At 46.3% G+C, this 17,676-nt stretch overlaps 1 protein-coding gene across 1 annotated transcript in view; it reads right to left on the reverse strand.

Moving 5' to 3' along the window:
* Positions 1-17,676, reverse strand: part of LOC139263329 (guanine nucleotide-binding protein G(I)/G(S)/G(O) subunit gamma-2) — a 114,921-nt gene that overhangs the window by 54,206 nt on the left and 43,039 nt on the right. The window lies entirely within an intron of this gene.

A 17,676-nucleotide genomic window follows, 5' to 3' on the forward strand; every position in this document is an offset into this window, starting at 1 on the left:
TCATTTTCTGCCGAATTTTGCAGACAAGGGTGCAAACATTTTCCAGACAGTCTCAGGCCTGCCCCGCTGCCATTACTGCCCTGAAATCTCAAAAGCTGAAAATCCAGCCCCAGGCCTATATTCTCTAGAGCTTAGAAGAATGAGAGGTGATCACATTCAAACATACAAAATTCTTACAGGGCTTGACGGGGTAGATGCCTGGAAGATGTTTCCCCTCGCGGGGGAGTCTAGAACCAGGGGTCATAGTCTCAGAATAAGGGGTCGGCCATTTAAGACTGAGATGAGGAGAAATTTCTTCACTCAGAGGGAGGTGAATCTGGAATTCTCTACTCCAGAGGGCTGTGGAGCCTCAATCATTGCGTATATTCAAGACAGAGATCGATATATTTTTGCATATTAAGGGAATCAAGGGATATGGCGGACAATGCAGGCAAGTGGAGTTGAGGTAGAAGATCAGTCGTGATCTCATTGAATGGCGGAGCAGGCTTGAGGGGCTGAATGGCCTACTCCTGCTCCTATTTGTTATGTTCTTAAGCTGCAGCAATCTCCAAATGTTTAAAGTTTTGGATACAATTCAAAATGGCAACACTGCTTTACCCTTTCTAATGGAAACCTCTCAGTAATACAATACAACAATATCAGGTGTATAAGATTAGCAAACATCGAATCATATCGTATCATATAAAATTATGAAGTTCTTTCTTAAATTTCCAAACATTAATCTGTAAATCTCATTACTTAAAACTAGAATCCTGTAGGTATCAGGAAAATAATGATGCAGTAAATTCCATTCTCAATATGTTTAAGGTAATGTGGCTGTCATATTTCTAGACCAGTGTATTATTTTGTGAGCCCAAAATTCTATCAAACAGAGACTGATTGCTTGAGATCACTGCCTGGCAAAATAAGTCATCTCCTTTATATGCATGCCAGACAATATAGGCTTCTCAGTCAGTCCTGAAGGTACATCCTAGGTGCATTAAAACAACCAATGCAGATACATGCAAGTCACTGTCACTTCAGATCACATTTTAAGATACAGTTCTGTACTGCTTGACATAAAGCTGAATTATGCCATCTTTCAATGTTGTGGTGAATCGGCAACATAGTTGGTTAACAAGCTGTCCTGTCACCTCAGTTTGAATCCAGACTAGAATGATACTGTAGTTTTCTCTCTCTGCCTTTCCCAGGGGCCTAATTCATGTGGGTTGCAGTCTCAATCCAATTCCCAATGAGCAAGGCTCCAGAACATGAAACTGCTCACAATCTTAGACTCATTCACAGTCTCATTCAAAGAAACCAAAGAGACGGTTTCTTTAGGAAATGGATATATTAGACCAGTATCTGCTGTCTGCAATACACAGTCAACAAACCCTTGTCATAATGCAGACTGATCTTCCTCTGGCCCGTGTTGAGGTGCAGCTTCAATCCATGCATGAAATTTCACTCCCTTGGCAGCTAATTGTTAATGTTAGGGGAATGCTGGTGGAAGTATCACTTTATCCTGATATTATAGAGAGTCATCACAAAGTTTGAGAAGTTCTCAAGAGGTTGATTTGCCACTCTTAAAAGCCAGTGCAAACTCTAAGCAAGGTGAGACAAGATTTTGGAGGGTTTCTCACACTGCTTGGCTTTAAAGCACTCAGGGATCAGTTAGATCGGGGGACCTGACCCGAGTTATACTGCCACTTTCAAGCTGATGTACACCAAGCTCCCTGCTGGAGTGGAACTAAACTACAGAACCAGTGGGAAGCTGTTTAACCTACGCCGCCTCCAGGCCAGGTCCAAGATCACCCCAACCTCTGTCGTTGAGCTACAGTACGCGGATGACGCCTGCGTCTGTGTACATTCTGAGGCTGAACTCCAGGATATAGTCGACGTATTTACTGAGGCATACGAAAGCATGGGCCTTACGCTAAACATCTGTAAGACAGAGGTCCTCTACCAGCCTGTCCTCGCCGCACAGCATTGCTCCCCAGTCATCAAGATCTATGGCACAGCCCTCGACAATGTGGACCATTTCCCATACCTCGGGAGCCTCTTATCAACAAAGCCAGACATCGATGCGGAGATTCAACACCGCCTCCAGTGTGCCAGTGCAGCCTTCGACCGCCTGAGGAAAAGAGTGTTCGAAGATCAGGCCCTCAAATTTATCACCAAACTCATGGTCTACAGGGCTGTAGTAATACCCGCCCTCCTGTATGGCTCAGAGGCATGGACGATGTACAGAAGACACCTCAAGTCGCTGGAGATATATCACCAACGATGTCTCCGCAAGATCCTACAAATCCCCTGGGAGGACAGACGCACCAACATCAGTGTCCTCATCCAGGCTAACATCCCCAGCATTGAAGCACTGACCACACTCGATCAGCTTCACTGAGTAGGCCACATAGTTCGCATGCCAGACACGAGACTCCCAAAGCAAGTGCTCTATGCAGAGCTCCCTCACGGCAAATGAGCCAAAGGTGGGCAGCGGAAACGTTATAAGGACACCCTCAAAGCCTACCTGATAAAGTGGGACATCAGCACTGACACCTGGGAGTCCCTGGCCAAAGACCGCCCTAAGTGGAGAGAGTGCATCCGGGAGAGCGTTGAGCACTTCGAGTCGCAACACCGATAGCGTGCAGAAATCAAGCGCAGGCAGCGAAAAGAACGTGCGGCAAACCAGTCCTACCTACCCCTTCCCTCAACGACTATCTGTCTCACCTGTGACAGAGTCTATGGCTCTCGTATTGGACTGTTCAGCCACCAAAGAACTTGTTATGTATTGTCCAGGTACATTAAATGTATAAGTACAATGGTGCGCCACAGAGGGCGCTGTGTTGGGAGACCTGAAAGTACCTGCAAGATAGAGTATAAAAGGCTGCCCACCACACCTGAGAGGCACTCTGGAGTTACACAATAAAGGACTAAGGTCACAGCAGTTACTACAACACCAGACCGTGTGGGGTCAGTGATTTGAGTGCTACATACACCACATTGGCGACAAGGACACGGACGAACTTCACGCAACCATGGCTACTCTGGGCTCGCTAAAGGATTTTACGGTGGGCAATGATTGGGAGGCCTTTACGGAAAGGCTCGAGTACTACTTCACAGCAAACAACCTGACGGGGAACACGGACACACTGAGAGAGAAGCGTAAGGCAATATTGCTTTCCAGTTGTGGTGATGAGGTTTACTGTCTCGTCAGGGATTTGCTGGCACCTGCGAGCGCCAGGGATAAATTATATGAGGAGCTGATCGCACTCATTCGTGACTAACTGAAACCGAAGGAGAGCATCCTCACGGCCCGGCACAAATTCTACCACCACTGCAGACCTGAAGGCTAGGATGTCACCAAATATGCTGCGGACCTCAGGAGACTCGCGGCGCCGTGTGATTTTGGCACACACCTTGACGACGCGTTGTGAGACGTCTTTGTTATGGGGATTGGCCATGAGGGTCTCCTTCACAAACTGTTATCCACTGAACCCACAGTCACCCTGAAGCAAGCCATCACCATCAGTAGGGCATTTATGACCTCAACGTGCAGCACCAAGCAGATGATCCACACAGTCTCGAACCTGGCAGGCACTGTCCACAGGACAGCGCCCGCCACGGACAAAACTGCAGAACGTGGCTCTGCCCAGGGCAGGGAGCACGGACCTCGGGGTCTTGGAACTCAGAGTCCGCAGAGGGGGGCTAATCGAGTATCACCATGCTGGCGCTGCGGAGGAAGCCATGGGGCTCACTGGTGCAAGTTTGCGGAGTATACATGCAATATCTGCCACACGAAAGGCCACCTTCAGCGTATGTGCAAAAGAAACCTGACTCACCGTCTGGCTGAGGAGATGGTAGAGGATCCACCATCCAGCGAGGAGCAGGCAGAAGAAGATGAGGCGTTGTTTGGACTGTATACATGTACTGACGATTAGGCCCCAGTGATTATGGAAGTCAAGATCAACGGAGTTCCAGTGAGTATGGAAGTGGACACTGGATCGGGTCCGTCGTTGATGAGTCAGAGAACTTTTGAGAAACTGTGAGTCAACCCAGCTGCACGACCCAAGCTGGTCCCGATCACGGTGAAGCTGCGCACCTACACCAGGGAACGGATACCTGTTCTTGGCAAAGCGGATGTGCAGGTATCTCACGGGGGCGAGACGCACGGTTTACCTTTGTGGGTCATTGCAGGCGATGGGCCGACGCTTCTCGGCAGAAGGTGGATGGGGAAGGTCCGTGGGAGCTGGAAAGACTTCATTCCTCCACAGACTGCTGTTTCCCGGGTTCCCAAAGAGCAGCTCTTCCAGAGCATCGGCAGTCTAAATCCCCACACAGACGACAGCAGCCCAGAACTCCTGAACTCAAGCAATCCTGCAGCCTCAGCCTCCACAGACGAGCAGACCGTGGAAGAGCAGGCGTTGATCGGGAAATCCATCGACGGACGACAAATCGGAGGGGCCCACGCGGAAAGTCGGGTGGCGGTCGCGGCTATGGTGGAGGCCAGGATGGCGGCGGCCGGAACGGCAGGAGAGGCGGCTACAGCGGTGGCGGAGGCTACAGCAGCGGCCGGAATGGCAGGAGAGCAGGCTACAGCGACGGCGGAGGCTACAGCGGCAGCTATTCGGGTGGGCACAAGAGCCAGAGCGGCGGATTAGGCAGCAGTTACGGCAGTTACGGAGGCCACAGGGACTATGACTGATCGTATCCACAGAACCATTTCTGCCACGATTCAAGATTCAATCGTTCTTGGCTGTTTTTCTTCTTTCTTCCTTCTTTATCCCTTCTAGTTCTTCCTAAAACGCCAAACCAGCGAGCTCAAGAGCAGCATAGTTCAGCAGAACAAAGGCAAGCAGAGCAACTAAAATGGCGGCACCCAGTGGAAGCCTCGTGGGAAACCACAAGGTGGAGTCTTAAAAGGGAAATGCACCCGGGAGCCTTAAAAGGGCCTTACACCGTTGGCGGTCCCCACAAAGAGACTTTTGTAAGGCAAGAGCGAGTCTAATTGAGTAATGTGATTTGTATGATGACGTGATTTAGAATAAGAGTTAATATTTTGATGCTATATGGGTACTGTGTTTAAAATGATGGATATGAATGATTTACGAAAAGAGTTAATACCACGAGATACAAGTAAAAGGGTTAAGGGGTCCGTGACTAACATGCCTAATGGACCAAGGCGATTTTTGATTGTACATGCAAGGGTTCAGTGGCTGCAGATGAGCCGCTAAGGCGACTACTGAGAGCAGAGGCAACGCACTAGTTGTGATACCCTGTCTCAGCGCAGCCCATTATCTTGGGCAAAAAGGGGCAGCATACCGCCACTGTACCTCACCCAGTGAGCTGGGATTAAATAACTGTTCAGTGTACCTGCAACCTTTTGACATAACATCTGTACCATACAATATATGTACCATACAAATGTACCGTCCATGTATACCTGTTTTCTGTTGGAGGTTATACTCGTGACTTCATCACCCATGTAAGGACTGCTAATACCACATGCTTGCACTGGATCGCAAGCATAATCTCTACATGGGGGGGAAGTGGGAAGTGGATGGTCATGGACTCACACTCACAAATCAACCAGGACGAGCAAGGCCGAGGTTACTGGCAATAGCTCTTGGAACTGGCGGGGGAGTGAGATGTTATGTATTGTCCAGGTATATTAAATGTATAAGTACAATGGTGTGCCACAGAGGGCGCTGTGTTGGGAGACCTGAAAGTACCTGCAAGACAGAGTATAAAAGGCTGCCCACCACACCTGAGAGGCACTCTGGAGTTACACAATAAAGGACTACGGTCACAGCAGTTACTACAACACCAGACCGTGTGGAGTCAGTGATTTGAGTACTACATACACCACAGAACTCATTTCGGGAGTGGAAGCAAATCTTCCTCAATTCCGAGGGACTGCCATTTTACATCAATACAAAATTGAACAACGACTTTAAATTTAAATAACATGACAACCATTAAGACTGTGGGCATCATCATATCTTCAGGCACCATGGTGAAGCCCACAGTCTTGTTAGGAAGCATACATACATTAAATTAATTGGAAAATGTGTCAATTTTTTCACAGTTAGTGAGCTAATGAAGCAATGAGTGCTTCGAAATCTGGTCATTTGATTAGATATACAAATCTAAATTATCCAATCAGATGTCAACAGGCACAAACATTAAATACTACTACTTGGCTCAATGGTGGATTTATTGCTATTACATGACCACATTAAAATGCTTTTTACAAACACTCCAGACATGTTGCTGTGGGTAGGAACTGCTGGCAATGTAAGCATACACACTCAAGAGCTACTTCAAGCAGAAATGTAATTAAAAAAAGAAAATCACAGGGCAGTAAACCACACCCTGTCTGAAAAATGATACTCTGGTGTTCCTAACTGCCAAGATATCTAAATGATTGGCTGATTTACCTTCCATAGAATCCAAACCAAATTGTCTTAGATTAGTGCTAAATCATTTGACCTCTTCTGTCGAGTATCTGTAAAGTATTCCAAATATACTGTGAATAGAAGTAATGTACCACTGTGAAGTGTACATAGGTTCAGTGGGAACTCTACCGTAATTGTCAGTTACAATTTAAACATAGGGGAGTATGAAGATAGTATTCACTAAATGATAAACCCTGATATAAGATATACGATGTGGCAGCTAAAAAGGATGTATTCAATAATGTATGTTAGATCATTATATTTGTTAGATAGTGAAATTACAATTTGGGATGACAGTGGGGGAATTTTAACCTATAAAAATGAGTGAGTTGGGTCATGGATGTCATTAAGATGTTAAAAATGTGAATCCCGACCTGAACCCACCTCCAAGCCACCCACTTCTGCTTTTAACGGAGGCAGGTCGGGGGCCGGCAGTCAATCAGCTGCCAGGAGGTGGGTCATCCATTTAAATATTATAATGAGGCTGGCAGCCTCTTCTTTAACCTCCATTTTGTATTTAACATTAGCTATTAACATTCGTGAAACCCGGTAGCTAATGCAAGGTGAGGACTGCTGCATCCAGGAGGTAAGTGCCTTTACACTTACCTCTTGAATCCAGGGTCCCTGCCTAACGCACCCCACACGGTTGGAGAGCCACCTGGCCTCCGATTCTCCTCCAGGCTTCTGATCCCTCCAGGCCTTCCCCCACCAGCCTGCGATTCTCCCCCCCACCACCCTGTCCTAGGCTCCCGATCCCTTCACAAAGCCTCCCCCCCACCCCGCCACCTCGCTCCTCTGGCCCCCCCCCCCCTACTGTGCTGCCCCTCGAGCCTCCGGTCCTCATCCGACACCGCTCCCCTCCCGCCCCATTCCTCCAACCGGCCCACAATCTTTTCAGACCCCACCCAGGCCAATCCTGGCCCCTGCATGATCCCTCCCTCCTTCCTCTGTGCAGCCTAGTGCTGCAGACATACCCACCCTCAGCCAGCCAACCTCTCAATCTGGCTGGCTGAGGGGAGGAAACAGAGGTTTCCCATTCAAATCCAGCCTTGCCGTTAAAATCGGCAGGGCCTGTGGGAAACCCATTCTCCGTGTTTCCTGATGTAATGATTCAAGAATCTGGTTACTGTAAACTCACTCAGGTGCAACCTGATCCATCTTTATTCCAGCCCAAGAGTGCCAGCATGACAAAGACACACATCTTATATACAGGTGACCAAGCACACATGCCACATGCGTACAGCCCGATGACCTTCGACCGCAGCACCCTCTGATATCTGGTGACCCCCAAGCATTAATACATAGCAACATCCCCCTTTTAAAATCTTAACAGACTTTTTACAAATTAAGATGGTCTGGGGCTTTCTTCTCACGAGTTGATTGTCAGTTCAACTTTGGCTCTGGGCATTCTGAGTCCATTGAGACGGAGGGCTGAGTAGCCAATCTGATGGGAGTGGTCATGACCACATCAGAGACTGAAGGTTCAGAGTCAGTAATGTCAGTAGAGTCCTCTGATGAGTGAACAATGGTTGGTTGGTCACTGACTGCATCTTCCTCACTCGGTTCCAGTTCATCCGTATGCTGCAGTTTAACCTGGTCAAGGTGTTTCCTGCTTGTTTGCCCATTCTTGAGCACGATAATAAACACTCTGTTACCCTCCTTGGCTGTAACAGTGCCGGCGATCCACTTTGGACCTTGACCATAGTTCAGTACATAAACCGGATCGTTGACCGAGATGTCACGTGACACGGCAACATAATCATGACACCATTGCTGACTTTGACATCAGTTTTCAACACGATCATTCAAATCAGGATGAACAAGAGAAAGCCTGGTCTTGAGATTTCTCTTCATCGGTAGTTCAGCAGGAGGAGCCCTAGTAAGTGTATGAGGTCTTGACCTGTAACTGAGCAATATACATGACAACCGTCTTTGCAGTGAACCCTGAGTTACACATTTCATACTTTGCTTGATCATTTGAATGGCACGCTCTGCTTGACCATTACAAGCAGGCTTGAATGGAGCTGATCTCACATGCCTGATGCCATTGAGTTTCATGAACTCCTGGAACTCAAGACTTGTGAAGCAAGATCCGTTGTCGCTCACAACAATGTCAGGCAAACCATGAGTAGCAAACATAATACGAAGGCTCTCAATGGTAGCTGTAGACGTGCTGGATGACATAATAACACACTCTATCCACTTAGAATATGCATCCACTATGCCAAAAAAAAATCTTTCCTAGGAATGGGCCCGCAAAATCAATGTGGATCCTCGACCATGGTTTGGATGGCCACGGCCAAAGACTCAGCCGAGATTCTGCTGGTACTTTACTTAGCTGCATGCAAGTATTGCACTGATGCACGCATGATTCCAGATCAGAGTCAATTTCAGGCCACCATACATGAGACTTAGCAATGGACTTCATCATGACTGTAAGGGTCGAAAATCCAGTGCTACACAAAAAAAAAGGGCACCCGGTAACAAGGAAACAGAGCATGGGATCATCCTCTAATCGAACTTTGGCCAAGGCAAACCACAGGAAGAAAGGCAGGCTGGGCAGGATGTCTGTGGCCAGACACTTTGTGAATTCGAGGGCCACAGGCAGGCTGAGAAGCCAGCCAATCCTGGGAAAGTGCATCCTGGGCCGGCCAATCAGTGAATCGAGCCGGGCCAGAAGCAGGGAAATCGTCGACCAATGGGGAATACCCAGCCCATTTTTAAAGAACAGCTTACCTGGATCTAATCAAGGAGATGGGCCTTACCCATGTACATAAAGACAATAGGAAAGCCTCACACCTCAGTACATCCCGACCCTAACACAATAGCCAGCCAGACGATTAGGCACCGAGGTGCACAAGAAACAATGCTTTACATTTAACATCTCATCCCCATCTCGACTCAAACAATGAGACATTGATTCAGTTTGGGCGCAAAAGAGGCCGGAACCGAACCGGATATAAAGGCAAGAGCAAGAAGCACACACAGGCAGAGAAGGAGATGCACACAAGAAGGACACACACTCGGAAGGAGACACACTCAGACAGAGACAGAGACCTGACGACACCTCGAAGGAAGAGAGAGGGACTCAGCCTCGCAGCAGATAAAACCTCCGAGGACGACTGGAGAAGCCTGATTTAAGGTGGGACCCACTATATGAATCTTTTCCCAACTGTCAGCTTAGGCTAGTTAGGTCTAAAGGAGGGGGTGGGTGATAGAGTGGGTGTAAGGATTTTAAACTTGTGTAAAACTTTCGATGTGTCCGTTCCTCCCATAGACCTTTTCTTAGTTCAAGGTGGTTCAACAAGCCAGTGCGTCGACCTAGTATTTCACTTGGTCCACACTTTGGGGGCTCATACCAAATATACATGTGTGTATTAGCCTTTGTGTTGTTTTAGCAATGTAACCTTGTTTAAACGCTCACCTGGGTTTTAATAAAGTAGGACTTACCTGAATTTTCCAGGAATATTTCTTGTCTTTTGCATCGCTGAGTGTTTTATTGTGGGAAGCTCATTATCCACCTAAATTCTGAGGTCAGAACCAGATAGGGGTACAGGACTCCTCAAAAACGTCAAGGTTGCGATTGGATATAAGCGGCCGCAGACATATTGGTGGTATCAAACATATCACTAAGCTGTAATTGGATATAAGCAGCCACAGACATATTGGTGGTATCAAACATATCACTAAGCTGTAATTGGGTATAAGCAGCCGCAGACATATTAGTGGTATCAAACATATCACTAAGCTGTAATTGGGTATAAGCAGGAAAAATAAAAGGTCCACTGGTGATAGCAACTCAAATCACCATAGTCTGAAGGTTGCGCCCGGTCACCAGCAACTGTAGAAGGAAAACCCCTACATGACAACACCAGGATGAGTGCTATGAAGTTCACGTACAAATTTTTCTCTACCTTTCTTAGGCATGATTACACGATTACCCCACAGTAAACAGCCTGACTGAATGGACAGCTCATCCTTGCGATGGTTGTAAGGTTTGGTCTCCTCACGCATCTCCATAGGTATGGTAGACCAATCACCGCTGAGTACACACTGTTTCACAACCAATAAAATAGGGTCATGGCTGGTTCAGATTCTAACTTGTTGAGCAGTGACAGGGGTTCCTTCACTCTCAAAAACATCCATTACTAACAGTAGATCTGCAGGTTGAGTTGTCTCCATCTCAGTTGTGGGCAAGGGCAGACGACTCAGTGCATCGGCACAATTCTCAGTATCAGGTCTATGACGATGACGTAATCATAGGCAGACAATGTCAGCACCCACCTTTGAATATGGGACGATACATTGGTATTAATACCTTTGTTTTCCGCAAACAATGAAATAAGTGGCTTGTGATCCGTTTCTAGTTCAAAATGAAGACCAAACGGGTACTGGTGCATTTCTTTTTTACACACAGGCCAAAGCTTCTTTCTCTACCATACTGTAAGCTCTTTCCACTTTAGACAGACTTCTCGAAGCATACACAACAGGTTGTAGCTTGCCCGATTCATTTGCTTGTTGGAGTACGCAGCCAACCCCATATGATGAAGCATCACAGGCCAATACAATACACTTACACAGATCATAAATGAACAAGCAACTTGTTTGAACATAGCAGATTCTTGGCTTTCTCGAAGGCTATCTTGAGACGCACCCCAGACCCAGTTGTCACCTTTTCTTAGTAACACATGCAGTGGCTCTAGTAAAGTGCTCAATCTGGGTAAGAAATTACCAAAGTAGTTGAGTAACCCAAGGAACGAACGCAGCTCCGTCACATTCCGAGGCCTGGGTGCATTTTTGATGGCCTCGGTTTTCGAATCAGTGGGCCTGAAGCGATCAGCAGCAATCTTCCTCCCGAGGAATTCGACTTCAGGTGCCATGAATACACACTTCGAGCGTTTCAGCCTGAGTCCCACTTTGTCCAGACGCTATAGGACTTCTTCAAAATTGTTCAGATGTTCAGCAGTGTCGCGACCTGTGACCAGAATGTCATCTTGAAACATGACAGTTCTAGGAACGGACTTCAGTAAACTCTCCATATTCCTCTGAAATATGGCTGCAGCTGAACAAATCCCAAAAGGACACCTGTTGTAGTTGAACAGTCCTTTATGGGTGTTGATGCAGGTGAGTTTCTTCGAAGTGTCGACAAGCTCCTGTGTCATATAGGCCGATGCCAGATCCAGTTTCGTGAACGACTTTCTATCAGCTAGCATGGTGAACAGGTCATCAGTCCTCGGTAACGGATACTGATCCTGTTTCGAAAATCGGTTAATCGTAACCTTGTAGTCTCCACAAATCCTGACAGTGCCATCACTCTTCAGCACAGGAACAATGGGACTAGCCCACTCATTAAACTCGAGCGGTGATATGATCCCTTCATGCTGGAGTCTGTCAAGATGAATTTTAACCTTCTCCCTTATCATGTACGGAACAGACCGAGCTTTGTGATAGACAGGCCTTGCATTGGAGTCCAGGTGAATCTGCATCTTGGCTCCCGTAAAATTGCCAATGCCTGGTTCAAACAAAGAAGAAACTTTTTCAATACTTTAAATATTATCCACCGAGGACAACATCTTGACATCATTCCAGTTCAGCTTGATTTTCTCGAGCCAATTCCTGCCAAACAGCGTTGGACCATTATCTGGGATGATCCATAATGGTAGCTTGTGAACCACACCGTCATATGACACCTCGTTGCTGCACTGCCGAGCACCGGTATGAGTTCCTTAGTGTAAGTATGCAACCTGCCATTGACTGGACTCAGCTTCGATTTCGCAACCTTAGTGTCCCACAGCTTATCGAATGTCCTTTGGCTCATTATCGACTGGCTCGCACCTGTGTCCAGCTCCACTGATACAGGTACACCATTTAGCTTCACATTAACGACTATTGGCTTGCTCTTGCTCAGGAACGAATACAGTCCATTTACTTCCTCCTCGGGTTGCATATCTAGCCCATCATTGAACTGGTCCTCATCAACCACGTGGTGAGCCACACCACGGTTGCTCCGTTGTGGACACATCCTATGAAGATGCCCCACTTTTGAACATCCATTGCATGAGTATTGTCTAAACCGACACTGATGAGGCCAATGATTGCCGCCACAACGCCAACAGGGTGAAATCTGGTTCGAACCAGTTGGCAGGCTCTGAGCAGCGCCAGGTTTCACGTAAGCAGCTCTGCCCGAAGACGACGCCATCTTGTTTACAGTACTTACCGTGGAACTCCGACTCGTCGATGCTATCTGTCTCAAATTATCATCTGTCGTCATGCATGCCTGGGCAGTCGCGATGGTCTTTTTCAAATCCAGCATCTCTGCAGCCAACAGCTTTCTGAGGATCGCATCATGGTTGATACCTATCACGAAGACATCACGCAGCATGTCTCCCAGCATGTTCCTGAACTTACACAGCTCAGCAAGACGTCGCAGGTCGGCGACAAATCCCGACACTTCCTGGCCCTCAGCACGAACATGCATGTAGAAACGGTAGCGTGATATGATGATCCCCTCTTTTGGCTTCACCAACGTACACAATTCCTCATACCCCTTTTCTGCCAGACGGACAGGCGAGAGAAGATTCTTCATGAGGCCGTAAATTTTCGGACCACAAACGGTGAGGAGAACTGCCCTGCATTTAACTGCGTAGGCCTTTGCCTCCATGCCGTTGGCCACAAAATACTGATCCAGGAGGTCGACAAGATCCGCCCAATCCTCGCCCTCCACGAATCTCTCCAGGATTCCAACAGTGCCCATTGTGCATGCAAAGGTTCTTAAATTACCTTGTCGCCAATTATAATGACTTAAGAGTCTGGTTACTATAAACTCACTCAAATGCAACTTGATCCATCTTTATTGCAGCCCAAGAGGGCCAGCTTGACAAAGACGCACAGCTTATAACAAAACACCTACCACCCTTTGAGTGGAGAAGAGTTTCCTAACTTCACTCCTGAAAGGTCTGGCTCTAATTTTTAGATCATTCCCCCTAGTCCTAGACTCACCAACCAGCGGAAATAGTTTCTCTCTATCTACCTTATCTATTCCCCTTAATACCTTGAAAACTTTGATCAAGTCACCCCTTAACCTTCTAAGTTCCAGGGAATACAACCCTAATTTGTGTAATTTCTTCTCGTAATTTAACCCTTGGAGTTCAGATATCATTCTGATAAACCGACACTGCACTGCCCCCAAGGTCAATATATCCTTCCTAAGATGTGGTGCCCAGAACTGCTCACTGTGCTCCAGGTGTGGTCTAACCTGGGCTTTGTATACCTGAAGCATGACTTCTACCCCCCTAAATTCAAGTCTTCTAGAAATAAAGTCCAACAGTCCATTAGTCTTTTTGATTATTTTATATACCTGTTCATGACATTTTAACGATCTATGTTCTATCCTTTTTCGGTCCAAAGTGGATGACCTCGCATTTGCCTACATTGAAATCCATTTGCCACAGTTCTGCCCATTTGCTTAATCTATCAATATTACGTTGTAATTTTATGCTTCCAACTACACTGCTTACAATGCTGCCTATCTTTGTTTCATCGGAAAATTTGGATATGTCTATCCCATCATCTAAGTCGTTAATAAATACAGTGAATAGTTGAGGCCCCAACACAGATCCAACACTAGTCACATCCTGCCAATTAGAATAGCTGCTCATTATCTCTCTGTCTCCTGCCACTCAGCCAATTTCCTAACCAGGTCAATAATTTGCCTTCAATCCCATGGGCTTCAACTTTAGCAAACAGTCTCTTATGAGGGACTTTATCAAATGCCTTCTGAAAGTCCATATAAATAACATCCACAGACATTCCCCTGTCCACTACTTTAGTCACCTCTTCAAAAAATTCTATCAGGTTCGTCAGGCATGACTTACCCTTTACAAATCCATGCATCTGGCTCTCTCAAATCAGCTAAAAATGTTCAAGGTGTTCAGTATCCTTAATTATAAACTCTAGTAATTTCCAGATAACAGATGTTCATCCAACTATAATTCTCTGGTTTCCCTCTCTCATCTTTGTTAAATAGCCGAAAGTCTCCTCCCTCTGCTGACTTAAAAGAGTCCCACATGAAATGAATTTGGGTGGCTTTATTCAGTTTCTAATGATGTCAGCGCATAGGCTAAAACTGAGCATAACTTCAGAATTTCCACAAGGCTTCTCCTGGTTCTCTACCGTTACTTTCACAGAAGAGCAGCAGAAAGCCTGGAAAAACAGCATAAATGTGATTTAGTCCATTTTACCAGCGTTTCCGTAGCTCTTTTGCCAATGTTATGGTGGACAAGCAGGAGAACCCCCATGGAAATTCATTCTCCAGACAGCAGGAAAGACTCAATTTAATTCCTATTGTAAACTTCCCATGTAAATCCAAACCCAAAACCTTGCCATTTCACATGGTCTAGTCACCTCAACAACAACTTGCAGTTACATAGTAAAACGTGTCAAGACGTTTCATAGGGGCATTATCAATCAAAATTTGACACAGAGCCGCACAGAGATATTAGGAGAGGTGACCTAAACCTTGGTCAAAGAAGTTGGTTTTAAGTAGCATCTTATAGCAGGAGACAGAGATAAAGAGGGGGAAGGGCTTAGGAAGAGTATTCCAGAGCTTTAGGCCCAGGCAGCTGAAAGCACAGCCGTCAATAGTGGAACAATTAAAATCGGGGATGCGGAAGAAGCCAGAATTGGAGGAGGGCAGAGATATCAGAGAGTTGTAGGGCTGGAGGAGGTTATAGAGGTAGGCAGGGGGGGTGCAAGGCGAGGGTAGGAATCAAGAATAAGAATTTTAAAACTGAGGTGTTGCTGGACCGGGAGCCAATGTAGGTCAGTGAACACAGGGGTGATGGGTGAACAGGACATGATGCATATTAGGATATGGGCAGCAGAGTTTTGGATGAGTTAAAGTTTATGGAGTTTGGAAGATGGTAGGCTAGCGAGGAGAGCATTGGAATAGTCATTCTACAGTTAACAAAGACGTGGTTAACGGTTTCTGCAGCAGATGAGCTGCGGTTGGGGGGTGGGGCGGAGGCGGATGATGATACAGAGGTGGAAGTAGTTGGTATCGGTGATGGAGTGGATATGTGGTCCGAAGCTTATCTCAGGGTCAAATAGGAAACCAAGGTTGTGAATGGTCTGGTTCCGCCTCAGAGACTGACCAGGGACAGGAATGGAATTGCTGGCTAGGGAACAAAGTTTGTGGTGGGGACCAAAAACAATGGCTTCAGTCTACCCAATATTTAGTTAGAGGAAATTTCTGCTCATCCAGGACTGGATGTCGGACAAGCAGCATGACAAGTCAGAGTCAGTGGAGGTGTTGAGAGAGGGGGTGGTGCAATAAAGCTGGGTATCATCAGTGTACATGTGGAACCTGACATTGTGTTGTCGGATGATGTCGCCGAGGGGCAGCAAGTGGATGAGAAATAGGAGGGGGCCAAGGATAGATCCTTGGGGGACTGCAGAGCTAAGGTTTTGGGAGCAGGAAGAGAAGCCATTTCAGGTGATTCACTGGCTAGATAAGAATGGAACCAGGTGAGGGCAGTCCCATTCAGCTGGATGACAGAAGCGAGGCGTTGCAGGAGAATGGTGTGGTCAACTGTGTCAAAGGCTGCACAGGCACATAGGATGCCATTTGTGACTTTGATAAGGGCCGTTTCAGTGCTTCAGACATATTGATCACTGATATAGCTATCTCTAACTTTGGAGGTAATTTTTACTTAACATGCCCAGCGGGAAACTGACACAATCAAATCAACCAGCTATTTTACACCCTGCCCAATGGAGGGTAAAATCGGGATACGTGTAAAATGGGCAGCTGACCTGCTCCTGCCAGCTTCCTGCCAGGCAGGTTAGGTTAAAATTAAGCCCCTCATTTCCCTGCCTTCTCCCAATCTGACTATCCCAATCCTCCATTCACTGCCACATGTTCAACAGTTCCTTCGTTTCTGCCTTTGACGCCACCTGAGAACACGGAGAGGGCCTTGGTTTAACGTCTCAGAACTACAAATTAAATTTGTTCAGTTGAGCCGGTGACAAGGTGAGGAGTAGGAGACCAGGTCAAATCCTCATGCTGCTGCCGGCTGGACTGGATGATGCACAGTGACCCGGTCACATCTAGGACATGCGTTTTAATCCAGCCCCCAAAAATATCTTTCTCTGATGCTTGTAAGGATATTACAGGAAATAATTTGCAGTTGTTTAATCTAGGTCCTAGCAAATGTAAAGCGAGAGCACAAGACGACCCAAAATTTGGTACAGCCTGTAATAATTACAATAAAATTGGCAAACTCTCTCAGAGAGGTCCTGAGTATGGCTAATGTAAGAAATGGTAACTTAAGCAACAGTAGATGGTCTTCCACAATTGGCAATAAGTGTGTTGCTGGGATAGAGTAGATGGATATTATTCTGCTTCCAAACTGTCCTATACTTCATGTGCAAGTGCTTAATGTTGGCAGTGGTTACAAAATGTGGAAAATATTCCATCTGACAGTCACTTAAATAAAAATAAATTACAAAAAACTGAATGAGATGTACTGCGTACAGGTCCATGCAATTAATTCGAATCTTGCCCCAGCAGGATCTTCACAACTTTCACTGACAGAAATTTAATTAAAGAGCAGACCATTTCTATTTAACAAATACGCATCACTATTTAAGGATAGAAACTACAGCCCATCGTCTAATTAACAAACATACTGCCCAATTTTACAATTGCTCTAATTCAATGTACTGTACGTTACTGAGCCCAAGTCGCAGAAATTAATTTCAATCACATGTTTATCTGTGCTTGCTTAAAATAGCCTTGCAATGATTTTCATATCATAAATTAAGGCATGATACCAGTTATTCTTAACTCTGATATTTATGTTTGAAAAAGCACTGCATATTTTCCACCATGCATGTTACCTGTACATGGCTGATGCATCAACTGGGTGGAATTTCGTCATTTTCTAAATTACGCGTACTGACACAGCAGATAGAAAACCAAGAATGTGACTCAAAGAAATGTGTGAGCTGACAATTAGGGTGTAACACCGGTACTGTGACATCATTATATAAATGCTTGCTTCTAACACGTGTACATTATACTCCACGTTACCCAGGCTGCGAGTGACCATCAACGGCATGTCAGGGCCATAAAAGGAGCGGCGGCCATGGGTAGCGTGGAGGCATGCCACTGCAAGGTACAGCGCGAGCTGGTGCAGGAGGCCAACGGCAGCGAAGAGTGATGTCATCAAGATCCAGG

The sequence above is a fragment of the Pristiophorus japonicus genome, chromosome 4 (assembly GCF_044704955.1).
Source record: "Pristiophorus japonicus isolate sPriJap1 chromosome 4, sPriJap1.hap1, whole genome shotgun sequence".
In the NCBI taxonomy this organism is placed as follows: Eukaryota; Metazoa; Chordata; class Chondrichthyes; family Pristiophoridae; genus Pristiophorus; species Pristiophorus japonicus.